We start from the raw sequence: 19,654 nt of genomic DNA on the forward strand, positions 1-19,654 counted from the left end.
ATATGGATAACTCTGTTATTTCTCTTGAAATCTGTCGCAAAAAATGTAGATCTGTAGCTGGCACAGTGAGTGCCAGGAAGTGAATGATGCCAGGAAACAGCTCTTCAAACAGAAGTCAAGAACACTAAAGAGCATTCATTCACACATACCGTCCAGCGGAACATTTCTCACACTATAAATCTGTTTGGATCTGTAAAGTCTCGCTCTGACCAACACTGGAGTCCTAATTTGCGCGTTTATCGCTTCTATTGCTTCAGTGGCACAGATGTCACGCAATGCTTGGCCAATCCCAGTGGTGTAAAGTAACTAAGTACATTTACTCAAGTATTGTACTTAAGTAAATGAGGTGTTTTTGAGCGGTGTAGCCGCTCCTATAAGTGCGGTTGGGACACCTCATTAGTACACCCTTCGCTGTACTGTGATTGGCTCATAATAGCACACCCCTCTACATTAGTGACACTGTGATTGGCTGACTCTATTGGCTGACTCTATTCAGCACTGTGATTGGCTAGCGAGACACATGATGGAATTAATAATCTATAAATAGGACTATGCACTTAAAAAAAAAACTTTTTTTAAGTGAGCTTCCATCACTGTGATGACCACACCGCTCACTTCACACTGTGTGTGATTTTTACTTTACTTGAGTATTTCCAATTTTCAATACTTTTACTTCTACTCCACTTCATCTCAGAGGCAAACATTACACTTTTACTCAACTACAATTATTTGAAAACTTTAGTTACTAATTACTTTGTATATTTTGATTATTGTTACAAAACATACATTAATCACTTCAGCCCTATATACATTTGGGCCATTTGAAAATAGCCGATCTACAAGCTCACAATGCGTCCCAATGCGACACATTATGAGCTTGTAGATCTGGTGATTTTCAAAAGATCTGTATACATGTTATACATTAGAAAACTTGTGAAATGGGACATTCTGCGCAATGAATACTTTCTACTTTTGGTACTTAAAGTACATTTTGATACCAATACTTTTGTACATTTACTTAAAGTAATACAAGGCAGGTCCACCAATAACGAGTTTTAGCCTCTGCTGGTCATTACCGTCACTGCAGGCCGTTCGTTTATTCCTGCATTACCCAGAATTCCATTTGTTTTCACCAGAAGACGGAAGTGTTTCAAAAAGCGTTATTTTAATTGTTTTATACGATCTGTGGATCGTTTCTCTTAGCCAGTGGATCTTTAGTTACCTTGAGCTGTGTTTTCTTTTGCTGTTGTTTTTCGATCTTCAAATCCTACAATCTCTTAAAAACAGCATGAGATTCCTTTTTGTTATTAGCGCGGTAGCTCCTGGCCAAACAGGAAACCGGTTCGGTAGCTCCTGGCCAAACAGGAAACCGGTGCAGTAGTTCCTGGCCAAACAGGAAACCGGTGCAGTAGTTCCTGGCAAAACAGGAAACCGGTGCATTTCCATTTCCGTTTTCCGGCCGGATGATGTCTTTTTCGGGGGAATGACTACCCTAGCCACGGTTTCAATATACAATAGTTTATTAAAGGCTTTTTGGGGTGAAATTCATGGAGTGGGTGTTGTGAAACATTTGCCACTCACAAAAGATATACAATTTAACTTTAGTTTTGTTGAAAAAGTTACCTAGTATTACTTTAAGTAAATTTTGAATACCGGAATTTTACTTGTAACAGAGTATTACAAGTACAATTCACGGGACTGACAAATGGTTCTTATCTGCTGCAATTATAACTTTTAAAGTCTTTTTAAGTATTTTTATTTTTATAAACATGCGTTCAAGACGCTCATGTGCGGCAGCGTGGAAGCTAACGCTAGCCGTGGACTAGCTCCACAGACTCTTCCAAACTTCTCTCCAGCCGGTGTGGCTCGTCCTTAGCCTAGATCCGATTGGAGCTTAGTGAATGGAAGACTGAAAGAGCAGGGAAATCTCCTAATTCAAGAGCACCTGAACCCTCTACAGCTACTCGGAGGACATTCAGACAACAACTTGCACAGTGGGCAGCTAATTGCTGGCTAACTTTCTACTACTGGCTAACTTCTTGCTGCTGGCTAACAGCTACTACTAGGAGCAGGGAACACTCCAGCTAGAGCCCTGAACTCTCTTCTGGACCGATTAGCCCCTACCGTGGTGTGGCTCGCTTTCAGCCAGGATCCGTGGTGTCATGGCGGACGGTACTGTGTTAGACAATGACTCGGCTGGTCGTGGACCGGCACACAAACGTGTGCATTCTCGCACTAAACCTATCATCTACAAAACGTCGGACGGGCAAGTAATCGTTGAGGATGAGCTTCTTAACTTCTTGGCCATCAAAATTAAAACATTAAGCCAGGACGACATTGTGCTGCTGGCCATTAATACTTTCGATTCTGCTGAAATCGAGGCATCTAAGAAAATGCTGTTTGAAGTTTGTCCCTCCACATCACTTCGTTGCATCTCTCACAAAGGGATACACAAGGATGTCAGCAATATAAAACTATGCCTCAGGGTACTGAACGAATGTGGGGAGGATATTCCTAGGTTTGTCTCCCACTACCTGGACGATCTACCGCCTGTATCCTACTCTAGCATGGATGTATCCTGTCTACTAAGGAGAATGGAGCAGCTCTACACAGAGGTCTGTGCTTTGAAACATGTATCGTGTCGTCAGGCTGACATCTGCGAAAGTGTTCGGGCTGACACGGTGGCCATCAACGCTCGACTGAGTGCCCTGGAGCACCCTGCCCTGGGGCACCCTGCCCTGGAGCACCCTGCCCTGGAGCACCCTGCCCTGGAGCACCCTGCCCTGGAGCAGCCTGCCGATGCTTCGACACTACAGGTGGTCCAGGTTGCCGTCCATGCGGACACACACACCACGGTCTGCACCTCCGGTCACACCGGGGGAGGTGAAGGACCGAAGAGAAGCCTCAGCGCCAGTGGCGAGTGCAGCAGATCCTCAGGCGGAATGGAGCGCTGTCGTAAGAAACGGGCGCCGTGGACAAGGACCAGCGGCGGAGCCGTCTGGTTCAGGTCAGCGGCACCCCAGATCAGCAGTTCAAGGGAAGAAGACAGGCGCGTCAGCTGCGGTGGTTGCAGCAGCAACTACGGAAAAAAAAATCACTGAAAAATGGGTTTAAAAGTGATTCAACTGGTCAGCCAAATGGCTCTTTTAAAATCACAGCGGAATGCAATGAAGTCAGTGAAATGTATAGTCCAGATATCTGGCCTGAGGGTGCACTTGTATGGCGCTACTTTGAGCCCCGCAAGAATGGTGTTTATGGATCCAATATTCGTGCTGTTGTGGGGTCACTACCTCAAAACCCCTCTAACCTGTCATGAAGATAGTTTCATATAATGCCCGTGGCCTCCAAGTGGGACACAGCGCTGCTGATAAAGCAAGACGCTTAGTTGTCGACTCTCTGCTTGAAGAGTGCGGCATAATGTGCCTACAGGAGACATGGCTTTCCAAGCAAGATCTGGATAAACTGAACTCTCTCCATGTCAACTTTCATGGTATAGGTGAATCCACCTCTCCTCTAAAATAACTAGGGGGAGAATACCAGGGGGGTAGCCATATTATGGAACTCTAAGTATGACAATGCTGTGAATGTGGTCAGACTAAATGTTGACTGGGCCATAGCAATTGAATTAAAATGTGATGGCAAGTCATTTATGCTCTTGAATGTTTACATGCCTTATGAATCAGTTCAATCTGAAGATGAATTTCTGAATAGACTTGCATTTATACAGTCATTCATTCAGGTTAATGACTCCACTTGTGTTTTTACAATTGGTGATTTCAACGCTGATTTGTCAGATAATAATGCTTTGTTCGCAAAACAGTGAAACTGTTTTGTAACGACTCTAATTCAATTATTTCGAGTACATCTATGTTACCTGACACTACCTTTACTTTCCTTAGTGATGCATGGGCATGCTACGTCTTGGCTTGACCATTGTTTAAGTACAGCTGATGTACAGGCATGCGATAATCCGACAGACCTTTTCTCCGACTATGTGGCATCCGTGTGCGGTTAGGGAATGGTTAGGGTCGGACTTCAGTGCTAAGCCTTTTTAGAAAGGTCATCCTTTCAGAAAAAGGCAGAGCAAGGAATTTTTGCTCTCGCCATCTTATTTTTGAAAGAAAGTCTTTTTGGGATCCTGCTACTCTTTAACTTTAAGGTCCATATAATTTCACATTTTGTTTAATTAAGTATTCCTTTAGACTACATTCTAAATCTTTGCCCTAAGCCCCTTTTGGCTGTTACCCCTTTCCTGGAGGGAGGGGGGGAAAAACATTTTTTTTCCAATTAGGGTTAACCATTTCACCTTTCTTTAAGGTTTAGGTTTTTGGGCATGTTTACAATTTATAATATGAAATAGAAATGCCAGTGAACTTTGTGAGGAATGTTCACTGGGGACTGTGCATGGCAGGTAAGTCCAGTCATCCTGAGTCCCACCTGGACCGCATACCAAAAAATCATCCATAATGTCATTATAAGAATGGTACAGGATTAGGACTCAATAAAAGATTTAAGAGAACAAATACAGTTATGGACCATGACGGAGGCGCGCCGACTCAGCAGACCTTGAGGCCGAGGAGTTGCGCCCGAGCGCCTCCAGGCGCGAGTGCCCGCAACGACCGGCCGAAGGGCTGCTAGTCGACTCAGCGCCGTCCGAGTTATGTACCGATAGGGACAGAATCGTAAATGATGTTTGTGGGGACTGCGTGTACCCCAACTAACCTTCCCTGTGACTACTGGTCAATAGTGTGTCTTTGTTGGGACTGATACAATTCTCCATTTCTGCTACAGGGGTTGGGGTTAGAGTAATGAGGGCCTTAACCCCTTTTAATTTTAAGGTCCTTATTATTTCACATTTGTTCATCTAAGTCTTCCTAGGTCCATTGTTTGATTGTGTGTGTCTTGGCCCACTTAGTCCTTTTGAAGGCTTGAGTGGGCATTTGGGTTGATCACCCTCACACCTATTTGGGTCTTTAAGCTATGGGTCAGGGAGAAGCCCCTTGCCTTCCCCTAGGGTCGTTGACGTGTCTGTGATTGTCCTTAATGGTCGGGTGTTATTCCTCCTTTCTCTGGTGGGTCTTTGTTCTTTTAGTTCTCTAAGTACCTGGTGGTCTCTTTGTGTGTTTCTGTGAGTTAACTTGGGTGAATTAAGAAGGGTTGGTTTGTGTGTTTCTGGTGTTTGTCATATTCAGTCCTTCTGGAAAAATTGTGTCCAATCTTTTTATCCATTGTCTTTCGTTATATTGTCTCTGTCCTGTTGTCCAATTTGGGTTATGCTCTAAGCCAGTGACTTTTAGGGAGTTTATTCCATGTGTCATAAAGTGTTGAACAATTATCAAATTGGTCTTCTTGCCATTGTTTATATTATATCTATGTTGGTTTAATCTGGTGGCGATTGTGTTTTGTGTTTCACCCACATATTGAAGGCCACACTTGGTGCAGGTGATTAAGTAAATACAGTTTTTAGTGTTAGCCTGCATTCTTTGTTTAATGCCAAACACTCTTTTGTTGTGCCTGTTGGTTACCATTTGGGCTGTTTTAAAGTAATCTGGTCTCTTGTTAGTTGGTCTATTCGTTCCTTTAAGAGTGCTGTGGACTAGGTAATCTTTGAGGTTCTTGTTTTTCCTATAGGCTGAAATGATTTTACACCCATTTAAAAGTGTGTTTCCTCTGTTTTGGAAATTTCTTTTTATCCTGGTGTTGGCTAATTTGCTTTGTGAGGAGTAGGTAGTGACCAAGGCCAGTTTTGGGCCCTGGTATTTTTCCTTTACTTCCAGAAAGGTGTCTTGGGCTTTTCGTAGGAAGGTCCTTGTGTAACCTCTTTTTCGTAGGGCGCAGAATAAGATCTTGCAGGCTGTCTTAAAATCCTGTTCTTGTGTGCAGATTCTATGGAATCGTAGTAGCTGTGATTTAACAATCCCTGTGTAACAGTGTGGTGGGTGGAATGAGGTTTTATGTAGGAGAGCGTGAGTGTCTGTTTCTTTAAAGTAGACTTTGAGATCTAACTTTCCACTGGTGTTAAACAGTGGGCCCTTGAAGACGGTTACATCCAAGAAATCTATTTTGTTTGTGTCTGTGACAAATTTTATAGTGATGGATCGGTGGTGTGTGTTTAGAACTTTAATAAAGTCTTCAAAATCCTCCTTGGAGTGCTCCCAAATCCCAAAGATATCATCCAAGAATCTAAAATAGTGGGTTGGTTTTAGAATACATTTTTTTAAAGCTGTGTTTTCCCACATTGCCATGTAGATGTTCGCGTAGGATGGAGCAAAACGTTTTCCCATGGCCGTGCCCTTTGTTTGTAAATAAAACTTATTGTTAAATTCAAAGTCGTTCTTGGTCAGATTAAGACTTAATAATTCTAATAATTCAGCATCTGGCCGCCACCTATCTGGATATTTGTTATTTGTTAAATATCTTTCACTGCTTTTAATCCTGCAGCTGTCTCAATGTTGGTATATAAGCTGTCAATATCTATTGAGAATAAAAAGGCCGCTTGTGGCATTGTTATTTTCTTGATTTTTTCAACAAAGTCATAAGTGTCTTTCACGTAGCTCGGATGTTGGGTTGAGAGGGGGTTCAGAAAATATTCAATAAATTCTGCTGTCTGATAGGTTTCACTGCCACAGTCAGAAACTATTGGTCTGCCTGGTGGGATTTCGAATGGTGTGGTCCATGTGTCGGGTGCTTTATGTATTTTTGGCAATAGATAGAAGACCCTTGGTCGCGGTGTGTCTTGACCCGAGAGGTAGGTCTCTTGTTTGCTACTTATTAATTTTTTCTCTTTCATTTGTTTTATAATCCTCTTAGCTTCAATTGCTGTGTTTTTGTAGATTGGTTCCTTCAATTCTTTGTAATGGTTTTCATTACTAAGTTGTCTCTCTGCTTCAAAAATGTACTGGTATCGGTCCATTATTACGATGGAGGATCCCTTATCTGCTGGTTTGATTATAATGTCTTTATTTTTTGCTAGTTGTCTAAGTGCTCTTACCTGTGGTCTTGTGAGGTTGTCTGTTTCTTTCAGGTGTCCTGGGATCTTGTTCAAAATCTTGCTGTCTTCTCTGAGTAGTAGTTTAAGGCTGTCTGGGAGGGAGCCGTCTGTTGGTTCCCAGGAGGATCTTGTCTGGAACGGTGTTATTTCTCCCCTCTCTCCCATTCCAAAATGAGTGGCTAATTTTATCCTTCTGTGATAATCTGATACATCTTTTTCCAGTTGTTTGGTCTGTTGTTTGTAGATGTCCAACGTGGGAACAAATGATAATCCTTTCTCCAAAACGTCTCTTTGGGCTTGGTCTGGTTTGAAATAGTGTGATAGGTTAATTATGTTTGATTTTAGCCCCGTCTGTATTAGCCTTGCAGGGCATTCCAGTTTAAACTAGTAATCCAATTCTCAACCATTGCTTTGGCTGTTTGTGGTACCCAGTGTATTTTGTCCCTTTCGGTTTTGAAATCCCTGTCTTCCAATTTGGGGGTGTGTTTTACCCGTGAGATAGACCTGTTTAGGTTGTCTAGTCTCTTCTGTTCTAGTACCCTGAGTTGGTCTGAGTAGTTAATCAAAGCTATGTGTATGCTGGCACAAGGAAATTTTTTGGTAGCCCAGTGGATGGATTGCAACATTGTTTTACGTGCTGTTTCGTCTGTTTTGTTTTGTCTGTTGTTGATACCTACTGATATGAGGCAGTGTGCTACCTCTTTGTTTATCCTGGTGTGTTCCTTCAGTAGTTCCAGGCAGGATTTGAAGTCCATCCCTGGGAAGCTTTCGATCTGGATGTCGTCCTTCCTTCTGGCAAAAGGCGGGATCCTTGCCAGGTTTGAGTCACCGAAAATCAGGATCTTCTTATCTGGGTTAAGTCTCCAATTCTTCTTGAATTTGGACCCTGGGTGCGTGTGTGGTTCTATCAGTGCATCCTCTCCCTCGTTTGTGTTGTTGGTGTCCTCGTGTTCTGGTCTTTCCTGGATGGCTTCTTGTGATGTGGTGTCTGGGTTGGTTTGTGTCTCCGTAGGTTGGCTGGGCGCTGGGGAGATTTGGTCGGGGTCCTCCTGTGTTCTTTGGGTCCTCCTTTTCTTCCTCTGCTGTTTTGGTGGTGTGGTTTTCTTTGGTGGTGCCGCTAGGTCTGGAAAGTTTTCCTGTGTCCGGTGTAGTTCTGGGGGTCCCATCTCCTGGGTCACCTGTGCTTGGACTGTGAGGGTTCTTCCTGGTTGAGTGGTGTTGGGTCCTGGTGTGGTTATTCTTCTGGTGTCCCTTTCCGGTGGGCCTGTGGTTTGGGAGGAATGGGTTTGGGGAGGGATTGTGGAAGGGTTGTTTGGGATTGGAGGAGTGTGGGGTGTTGGGGTAGGGGTGGGGACACGGGTGTCGGGAGAGATTGGAGGGTGGGGGGTGGAGGGTGGGGGTGTGTTTGGTCTCAGCTCAGCGATTGTTGTAAGGGCTTGATTTATGTCTGTTTGTTTTAATCTTTTGCCTAGATTTTTTCTTGCCCATTTGGTCGCTATGGAAAAAGCCTTTTTCCATTCCTCTGTTAAGCAGTCGGCGAGCTCTTGTTTAATTTTTGTCAAAAGGGCCCTGTAGTGATTTTCAAGAATCAAAAGAGTGGTGTATTGCCAATTTTTTGCATTCCCTTCCAGCATAAGGGCGGTGTTTGGGCTTGGCTGTGCCGGTTTAATTAAGGTCATTAATTCTTGTGTCTTTTTGGCTATGCTGGCTGGTACCTTTTCAGAACCTGTTATGTTCTGGAGGTGATGTGTGGAGACTATGAATTTGTTTATTAATCTAATTGTTTTAAGGAATTGGTCCCTTTCAAGGGGGTCTATGTGTGTGGGTGTGTTCTGTTCCTCTGTACCTGTCTGGTTCCTGTCTCCTCTGGTGCCTAGTCTGTGGTTTTGACCAGGGTGAGGGTGCGATACTCTGTGGTCAGGTCTCTGGTTCCAATCCCATTGAGGCCAGTGATTCCGCTGATGGGTCCACTGGCTCGGCTGGTTCCAGCGGTTCCCCTGGTCCCAAGGGTATGGGTGATCTCTTCTGTGGCTCCAGGTCTGATCTCTCATTCCTGGTGGTCTGTTCCATGGACCAGGCCTCTCCTGGTTCCTTGTTCCTTGAAATCTGTTTGCTCCTAGCTGGTTCATATTTGCAACGTTTCGAACTCTGTTGTTCTTCGTCAGGCTGTTGTGATCCTCCTTGTGAGAATAATTGAATGGTCCTCCTGCTCTTGTATTTATGCATTGGGAGGTGGGTGTGGCTTTGTTTTGTTTTAGCCTATCAAATTGTTTTGGGGTGTGGCTGGATGGCCGTTGTTTTTTCTTTTGTCCAATCAGTGTATCTAGGGGTGTGGTTTATTTTCTTCATTTTCACTCTGTGTCTCTGGAGTGAGCATGGCTTGTTCTCCTGTGAGATTTTTTTTTTTAAATAAACGAGAACAGGATCTTTGTAGACTCTCTTTCAAATGTTTGAGGTACTCGCTGGTTAGGGAATGGTTAGGGTCGGACTTCAGTGCTAAGCCTTTTTAGAAAGGTCATCCTTTCAGAAAAAGGCAGAGCAAGGAATTTTTGCTCTCGCCATCTTATTTTTGAAAGAAAGTCTTTTTGGGATCCTGCTACTCTTTAACTTTAAGGTCCATATAATTTCACATTCTGTTTAATTAAGTATTCCTTTAGACTACATTCTAAATCTTTGCCCTAAGCCCCTTTTGGCTGTTACCCCTTTCCTGGAGGGAGGGGGGGAAAAACATTTTTTTTCCAATTAGGGTTAACCATTTCACCTTTCTTTAAGGTTTAGGTTTTTGGGCATGTTTACAATTTATAATATGAAATAGAAATGCCAGTGAACTTTGTGAGGAATGTTCACTGGGGACTGTGCATGGCAGGTAAGTCCAGTCATCCTGAGTCCCACCTGGACCGCATACCAAAAAATCATCCATAATGTCATTATAAGAATGGTACAGGATTAGGACTCAATAAAAGATTTAAGAGAACAAATACAGTTATGGACCATGACGGAGGCGCGCCGACTCAGCAGACCTTGAGGCCGAGGAGTTGCGCCCGAGCGCCTCCAGGCGCGAGTGCCCGCAACGACCGGCCGAAGGGCTGCTAGTCGACTCAGCGCCGTCCGAGTTATGTACCGATAGGGACAGAATCGTAAATGATGTTTGTGGGGACTGCGTGTACCCCAACTAACCTTCCCTGTGACTACTGGTCAATAGTGTGTCTTTGTTGGGACTGATACAATTCTCCATTTCTGCTACAGGGGTTGGGGTTAGAGTAATGAGGGCCTTAACCCCTTTTAATTTTAAGGTCCTTATTATTTCACATTTGTTCATCTAAGTCTTCCTAGGTCCATTGTTTGATTGTGTGTGTCTTGGCCCACTTAGTCCTTTTGAAGGCTTGAGTGGGCATTTGGGTTGATCACCCTCACACCTATTTGGGTCTTTAAGCTATGGGTCAGGGAGAAGCCCCTTGCCTTCCCCTAGGGTCGTTGACGTGTCTGTGATTGTCCTTAATGGTCGGGTGTTATTCCTCCTTTCTCTGGTGGGTCTTTGTTCTTTTAGTTCTCTAAGTACCTGGTGGTCTCTTTGTGTGTTTCTGTGAGTTAACTTGGGTGAATTAAGAAGGGTTGGTTTGTGTGTTTCTGGTGTTTGTCATATTCAGTCCTTCTGGAAAAATTGTGTCCAATCTTTTTATCCATTGTCTTTCGTTATATTGTCTCTGTCCTGTTGTCCAATTTGGGTTATGCTCTAAGCCAGTGACTTTTAGGGAGTTTATTCCATGTGTCATAAAGTGTTGAACAATTATCAAATTGGTCTTCTTGCCATTGTTTATATTATATCTATGTTGGTTTAATCTGGTGGCGATTGTGTTTTGTGTTTCACCCACATATTGAAGGCCACACTTGGTGCAGGTGATTAAGTAAATACAGTTTTTAGTGTTAGCCTGCATTCTTTGTTTAATGCCAAACACTCTTTTGTTGTGCCTGTTGGTTACCATTTGGGCTGTTTTAAAGTAATCTGGTCTCTTGTTAGTTGGTCTATTCGTTCCTTTAAGAGTGCTGTGGACTAGGTAATCTTTGAGGTTCTTGTTTTTCCTATAGGCTGAAATGATTTTACACCCATTTAAAAGTGTGTTTCCTCTGTTTTGGAAATTTCTTTTTATCCTGGTGTTGGCTAATTTGCTTTGTGAGGAGTAGGTAGTGACCAAGGCCAGTTTTGGGCCCTGGTATTTTTCCTTTACTTCCAGAAAGGTGTCTTGGGCTTTTCGTAGGAAGGTCCTTGTGTAACCTCTTTTTCGTAGGGCGCAGAATAAGATCTTGCAGGCTGTCTTAAAATCCTGTTCTTGTGTGCAGATTCTATGGAATCGTAGTAGCTGTGATTTAACAATCCCTGTGTAACAGTGTGGTGGGTGGAATGAGGTTTTATGTAGGAGAGCGTGAGTGTCTGTTTCTTTAAAGTAGACTTTGAGATCTAACTTTCCACTGGTGTTAAACAGTGGGCCCTTGAAGACGGTTACATCCAAGAAATCTATTTTGTTTGTGTCTGTGACAAATTTTATAGTGATGGATCGGTGGTGTGTGTTTAGAACTTTAATAAAGTCTTCAAAATCCTCCTTGGAGTGCTCCCAAATCCCAAAGATATCATCCAAGAATCTAAAATAGTGGGTTGGTTTTAGAATACATTTTTTTAAAGCTGTGTTTTCCCACATTGCCATGTAGATGTTCGCGTAGGATGGAGCAAAACGTTTTCCCATGGCCGTGCCCTTTGTTTGTAAATAAAACTTATTGTTAAATTCAAAGTCGTTCTTGGTCAGATTAAGACTTAATAATTCTAATAATTCAGCATCTGGCCGCCACCTATCTGGATATTTGTTGAAAATATCTTTCACTGCTTTTAATCCTGCAGCTGTCTCAATGTTGGTATATAAGCTGTCAATATCTATTGAGAATAAAAAGGCCGCTTGTGGCATTGTTATTTTCTTGATTTTTTCAACAAAGTCATAAGTGTCTTTCACGTAGCTCGGATGTTGGGTTGAGAGGGGGTTCAGAAAATATTCAATAAATTCTGCTGTCTGATAGGTTTCACTGCCACAGTCAGAAACTATTGGTCTGCCTGGTGGGATTTCGAATGGTGTGGTCCATGTGTCGGGTGCTTTATGTATTTTTGGCAATAGATAGAAGACCCTTGGTCGCGGTGTGTCTTGACCCGAGAGGTAGGTCTCTTGTTTGCTACTTATTAATTTTTTCTCTTTCATTTGTTTTATAATCCTCTTAGCTTCAATTGCTGTGTTTTTGTAGATTGGTTCCTTCAATTCTTTGTAATGGTTTTCATTACTAAGTTGTCTCTCTGCTTCAAAAATGTACTGGTATCGGTCCATTATTACGATGGAGGATCCCTTATCTGCTGGTTTGATTATAATGTCTTTATTTTTTGCTAGTTGTCTAAGTGCTCTTACCTGTGGTCTTGTGAGGTTGTCTGTTTCTTTCAGGTGTCCTGGGATCTTGTTCAAAATCTTGCTGTCTTCTCTGAGTAGTAGTTTAAGGCTGTCTGGGAGGGAGCCGTCTGTTGGTTCCCAGGAGGATCTTGTCTGGAACGGTGTTATTTCTCCCCTCTCTCCCATTCCAAAATGAGTGGCTAATTTTATCCTTCTGTGATAATCTGATACATCTTTTTCCAGTTGTTTGGTCTGTTGTTTGTAGATGTCCAACGTGGGAACAAATGATAATCCTTTCTCCAAAACGTCTCTTTGGGCTTGGTCTGGTTTGAAATAGTGTGATAGGTTAATTATGTTTGATTTTAGCCCCGTCTGTATTAGCCTTGCAGGGCATTCCAGTTTAAACTAGTAATCCAATTCTCAACCATTGCTTTGGCTGTTTGTGGTACCCAGTGTATTTTGTCCCTTTCGGTTTTGAAATCCCTGTCTTCCAATTTGGGGGTGTGTTTTACCCGTGAGATAGACCTGTTTAGGTTGTCTAGTCTCTTCTGTTCTAGTACCCTGAGTTGGTCTGAGTAGTTAATCAAAGCTATGTGTATGCTGGCACAAGGAAATTTTTTGGTAGCCCAGTGGATGGATTGCAACATTGTTTTACGTGCTGTTTCGTCTGTTTTGTTTTGTCTGTTGTTGATACCTACTGATATGAGGCAGTGTGCTACCTCTTTGTTTATCCTGGTGTGTTCCTTCAGTAGTTCCAGGCAGGATTTGAAGTCCATCCCTGGGAAGCTTTCGATCTGGATGTCGTCCTTCCTTCTGGCAAAAGGCGGGATCCTTGCCAGGTTTGAGTCACCGAAAATCAGGATCTTCTTATCTGGGTTAAGTCTCCAATTCTTCTTGAATTTGGACCCTGGGTGCGTGTGTGGTTCTATCAGTGCATCCTCTCCCTCGTTTGTGTTGTTGGTGTCCTCGTGTTCTGGTCTTTCCTGGATGGCTTCTTGTGATGTGGTGTCTGGGTTGGTTTGTGTCTCCGTAGGTTGGCTGGGCGCTGGGGAGATTTGGTCGGGGTCCTCCTGTGTTCTTTGGGTCCTCCTTTTCTTCCTCTGCTGTTTTGGTGGTGTGGTTTTCTTTGGTGGTGCCGCTAGGTCTGGAAAGTTTTCCTGTGTCCGGTGTAGTTCTGGGGGTCCCATCTCCTGGGTCACCTGTGCTTGGACTGTGAGGGTTCTTCCTGGTTGAGTGGTGTTGGGTCCTGGTGTGGTTATTCTTCTGGTGTCCCTTTCCGGTGGGCCTGTGGTTTGGGAGGAATGGGTTTGGGGAGGGATTGTGGAAGGGTTGTTTGGGATTGGAGGAGTGTGGGGTGTTGGGGTAGGGGTGGGGACACGGGTGTCGGGAGAGATTGGAGGGTGGGGGGTGGAGGGTGGGGGTGTGTTTGGTCTCAGCTCAGCGATTGTTGTAAGGGCTTGATTTATGTCTGTTTGTTTTAATCTTTTGCCTAGATTTTTTCTTGCCCATTTGGTCGCTATGGAAAAAGCCTTTTTCCATTCCTCTGTTAAGCAGTCGGCGAGCTCTTGTTTAATTTTTGTCAAAAGGGCCCTGTAGTGATTTTCAAGAATCAAAAGAGTGGTGTATTGCCAATTTTTTGCATTCCCTTCCAGCATAAGGGCGGTGTTTGGGCTTGGCTGTGCCGGTTTAATTAAGGTCATTAATTCTTGTGTCTTTTTGGCTATGCTGGCTGGTACCTTTTCAGAACCTGTTATGTTCTGGAGGTGATGTGTGGAGACTATGAATTTGTTTATTAATCTAATGTATAGAGCCCTCCAGCCCTAAAACAACAGTGTGGAATAAACTCCCATTACACCTAAAACAGGCAGCCTCTGTCGATAGCTTTAAAGCACAGCTCAAGACCTATTTCTTCACTCTTGCTTTTAGCTGACTCTTTGGTTGATTTTTAAGTCCTCACTGTATTGCCTATTTTAATGTTTTATGCTTTTGCTTTTATTTTATTTTATTTTTTGTTTGCTTTATTGTTAAATTGGTTGTAACTGTATTCTTGCTCTGTAAAGCACTTTGCGCTGCATTTCATGTCATGAAAGGTGTTATACAAATAAAGTTTATTATTATTATCAAAGTTTAGCAGAAAAAGGTCTATATGTACAGAGTGTGTGTGTGTATGTGTGTGTGTGTGTGTGTGTGTGTGTGTCTGTCGACACTCGAGAGGAGAAACGCTGCCCCAATTAAAACACTCGCCCCAAAACACCAAAACACACTCGCCCCTATGTTTTTCGCCGACCGAGGCCGCCAGATATACCCGGGGCGAGTGCGTTTTGGGGCGAGTGTTTTTATTTGAACGAGGCGGCCGCGTTCTTGTGAACGAGCAGTGAATTAAATCACGTGTTGCTGGTGGAATACAAGTCGGAAAGAAAATAATCAGCAGCTCAACAACATATAAGAGGATACAAGAGCTATCTGTGCAAAAGCTGCAAAGTGTGCATATTTAAGCAGGTATTTTAAAACAGTGAAAGCTACCGAGGAAAACGAAAAAAAAAGTAATGGACCCCGCCAGGACTCAAACTAACGACCAGTGACCACGTTGTGAATAATTATAAACAAACAACCTCCTGGTGCTTGCTTCCAAGTTGGGGGGTAAACCGAAGGTATTGAAGAGGAGAATCATGTTATGGTCATCAGAGATCAGAGGATTTAGCAGCTGCCCAGCCATTCTGATAATGTTAGGAGCAATGGACCTGCCAACAGTGACACTATACGAGCAGGTAGGGTCCAACCGGGTGCAGTACGTTAGTCCGACAGGGGGGGGTCCTGTCCCGCGATGTCCCGCGGAACGGGTTCATCTGTCCCTCATTGGCCCTGTTTGGATCTGGTCACCCTAGTATCTGCCCAGGTCTCCCCAGGCGTCTCAGTGATGCCGTCAAAAACCATGTTGTTCCTTCTCGATTGCCCCTCTGCATACTCCATTTTATCTGTGACAGCTGATAGGCTGTCACAGATCTTCATGCTGTCAGCTTGCATGGAGTTACAACGTACAGATTGTGTTGCATTCTGACCTTTGATGTCATCTACCTCCTTCTGTGTAAATTGTATACTTGTTTTGATCTGCTGCACCTCTCTTGTAAGTGCAGCCAACCTATCGTTGGTGGAGTCCATAATAAGTTTTACAAAACCTTTAAAATGATCTTGTTGCAGCTGTAAAAGTGCACTGAACATGTCTCTCTGTTGTTGAAGCAGCTCCTTTACTTGAGCAAGTGAGATCAGATCTTCCTCAGACTTTTCCTCTCTCACCTCTGCCTGATTTTTCCTCTGAGGCATCTTCACATCAACTACCCACCTTGGCCTAGTGGCTCGCTGCCTGTTGCTGCCGGGGGTGGTTGGCCTGGCCTGGTGGCTTGGTTGCCAAGTTAGCAGTATCAATAGTAACTTCACTATATCACAGTAACAGATGTAAACGGCTTGTGTTCATATGAAGCCTCAGTAATTAAATGTCCATAAATGTGTTGTGTAGCTGATAAGACATTGGCTGAATTCTGTTCAGTGTTTGTGATAATTGTCAATCGCCACATATGGAGGAGACGATGCTTCCTGAAACACTTATTGTTGAGTTTCCCAAGTCTGTGCATCTACTACTGTTTGTGTTCAAGAATGTCTTGTTAAATGTGAACGCAGATAAAGATGTTAAATGTGTGGAATGCTTCTATGCATTGATCTCACACATTAACACGTTGAATTGATAGATCAGAGGGACGCATTCATATATATTGATCTTAATTAAACATAAATATTGTTCTCACACATGAATACATTATTGAAGTGATGTATTGATCTCACACAGAGGAGCCAGTAGCTCAGAGCAGAGTCCAGAGTGATGAGTAAACACTGGTGCAGGATAGACATGAAAAACAAACATCCAGCGCAATGTTCAAACCAAAATGCTTTATTGACCCCTTAACAGACGACGTCACACTGATAAGAACCAGTATGCGTGCAACCAGTATGCGCTCAATGAAACTCATTCTGTCAGGTCTCGCTAGGACGCGCCTCACCAGCCAACACACAAGAGGGGGTTGGGGTGTGCTGAAACCAGCGCACCCCGAAACAACAGGTTGGGAATTGATTGCGTGAAACAATCACATAGATGTAGTTGACAAAATCAGGGATCTCCATATATGGACATGCAAGGAACAGACAGACAGAAACAGATCTCCATATATGGGCACAAAAGACAACGGGTAATGTGACAACAGGTATAACGGGTATTGCATACGGGTATTGCACTCCGTTCTCTACACTGGCTCCCCGTAGCGGCTCGCATCCAGTTTAAAACCCTGGTGCTAGCCTATAGGCAGTGTAAGGAACAGCTCCTTCTTAACTCCGGGCTATGGTCGAGGCTTACACCCCTGCCCGACCACTCTGGTCTGCCGCCTGAGGCGACTGATTGCCTCATCGCTCAGTGGTCCTTCTGGCCGATCTAGATGGTCACAGCTTTTGTCTGTTCTGGCCCCACATTGGTGGAATGAACTCCCCACTTATGTCAGGACAGCAGAGTCACTGCCCATCTTTCACCACAGTCTGAAAACCCACCTCTTCAGGAAACACTATTCTTCCTCTTTGCCTTACCTACATCTCATTTGCTCATTTGATTTTCCTATTTGTCTCATCTGTTTAAGAAAGTAGGTAGCTGATATATTGCACTTTTACCTTAGCGCTAGGTATACTCTTAGTTGCTTGTTGCCAGACCCAGGGGGTCGGCCTACATGGGGCTTTGTCGGTCTGTCCCTCTTTTCCTCCCGGTCAACGTTTTTCCTCCCGGTTCAACGTTTTAACTCCCGGTCTGACCCTCTTTTCCTCCCTGTCCCTCTTTTTGATTGGCCAAGCTTAGCGGGACGTAGTGCTCTGATCTTCAGATTTCAACCACTAGGGGTCTGTCAGTGCTCCGAGGAGCACTTTTTCTAGTTTTAGAAGAGAATGCACTTAAGGCTTTTGGTGATTAGTAGTTTCCTTCCTTCCTTACCTTACACTTAGTGTAAGTCGCTTTGGATAAAAGCGTCTGCTAAATGACTGTAGTGTAATGTCATGTAATGTAATGTATTTGCATCTATCCCGAGTAGACTACTCTTCCTAGTTAAAGAAAACAAGTGGTAAAGATTTTTATAGATTTTTATATATAATGAATAAGTTATTAAAAAAAAATGTTTGGCTAAAAAAAAAAAAAGATCTACCCAGACAAACTGCATCTAAGATGTATCAGGTGATCACATTATTAACAAGTCTATGGGAGTGCCGTATCAATGGCATACACCTCCAAATGTGGGCGTGGTTTCAGCTTAGTCCGTCCCCAGTGACTCACCGTACACAAGGTGGCTGCTGATTGGTCCAGAGATGTTGTCAGTCATGGCTGCCAGTTCCCACCTGATGTCATGTGGTAGTTCAGACTGCTCCAGACAGTGCTGAATAACTGCCAGCTTACATAACGTCTTGAGACTAGGACTCAGATCTAAGATAAGCAGGTCATTACATGGCCTGCCGCCATGTCGTCCCCCAAAGAGGATGATACGATCTCCCACCATGCAGCTTCCCATCCCACATCTCTCAGACGGCTGTTTCCCCTTGGGCTCAACCTTCTTCCAACAGAAGGTCTCTGGATTGAATTTCCACAGATCATTTAGCAACTTGTTGTAATCTACCCTACCAGCAAATATGTACAACTCTCCATTGTAGGCAAAGGCTGCATGAAACCACCGTACATCTGGATGAGGCTGTGCAGATGGCCTGCTGCTCAGCCAGCAGTTGGTCTCTGTGTCAAACACTCTGATGTTGTGGCATCCATAGCCACCTTCAGAATTCTCGGGGGTGTTCCCCCCAAACACAAACATCTTTGTCCCGATGGCAGTGGCAGAGTGATATTCTGAAACGGGCTGTGCAGTGCCTCCGGTGTTGATTAAAGACCAGACCATGGTGCTGGTGTCCAGCTTGTACATGTCAGCGTGTGACATGAAGTCGTGATATTCCTCATACCACTTACACCACGCTCCATAGACATACATCACCTTCCCCACCACACAGGCGGAATGGCCTCCCATCCATGGTGGGACAGTCCCAAGAACCTCAGGCCTGAACCATCTGTGGTCGTCTACGTCAAATCCATAAAGCTCATTGCGTGACTCCTGCTTGCCCTTAAAACAACGCCCCCCACAGACATAGACGGTATTGTCTATGAGCACGGCATTGTGATTGATGCGTGCCGGGGCTCGGCGGGTCGCTGTCCTGTTTCGGTAGTCTGCGCGGGCAACTTGATCCAGCGCAAAGCCACCGTGTTGAAGACGTGAACGTCCATCTGGTCCGGGATCGACCTTTCACCCTTCTCATGCATTTCTTGTGTGTAGACCTCCATCCCTCCGAAGGAGTAGACCTTGTCCCCCCCCACTGCCACGACTGCAGGGCGATTCCTGTCTAGTGCTGCTCCTCCCAGAGGCTCCAACCACTGCAACATTTTCACGCAGCTGGTGATCAAAGTGGATTATTTGAGTCTGTTTTATGTCAAAGATCTTTCTGGATTCTTTCCTGACTGTTCGAGGGAGGAAGAAAAATCAGAGTGATACGAAGCCACTAGTGAACGAGATCAGTATGAAGAATGGAGTGTCATCGGACACTAGAACCTTATATTGTATGTTGTGACGTCACGTGAAGCTTGGCCAATGCGCTAATCTGTTGGGTTGGCCAAACGCGGAAACTGATGCCCTAATATGGTGTGTGGAAAACTTTGTTATTTCTCTTGAAATCTGTCGCAAAAAATGTAGATCTGTAGCTGGCACAGTGAGTGCCAGGAAGTGAATGATGCCAGGAAACAGCTCTTCAAACAGAAGTCAAGAACACTAAAGAGCATTCATTCACACATACCGTCCAGCGGAACATTTCTCACACTATAAATCTGTTTGGATCTGTAAAGTCTCGCTCTGACCAACACTGGAGTCCTAATTTGCGCGTTTATCACTTCTATTGCTTCAGTGGCACAGATGTCACGCAATGCTTGGCCAATCCCAGTGGTGCAAAGTAACTAAGTACATTTACTCAAGTATTGTACTTAAGTAAATGAGGTGTTTTTGAGCGGTGTAGCCGCTCCTATAAGTGCGGTTGGGACACCTCATTAGTACACCCTTCGCTGTACTGTGATTGGCTCATAATAGCACACCCCTCTACATTAGTGACACTGTGATTGGCTGACTCTATTGGCTGA

This window comes from Gymnoscopelus microlampas (assembly GCF_963454915.1).
Source record: "Gymnoscopelus microlampas genome assembly, chromosome: 5".
Classification (NCBI taxonomy): domain Eukaryota; kingdom Metazoa; phylum Chordata; class Actinopteri; order Myctophiformes; family Myctophidae; genus Gymnoscopelus; species Gymnoscopelus microlampas.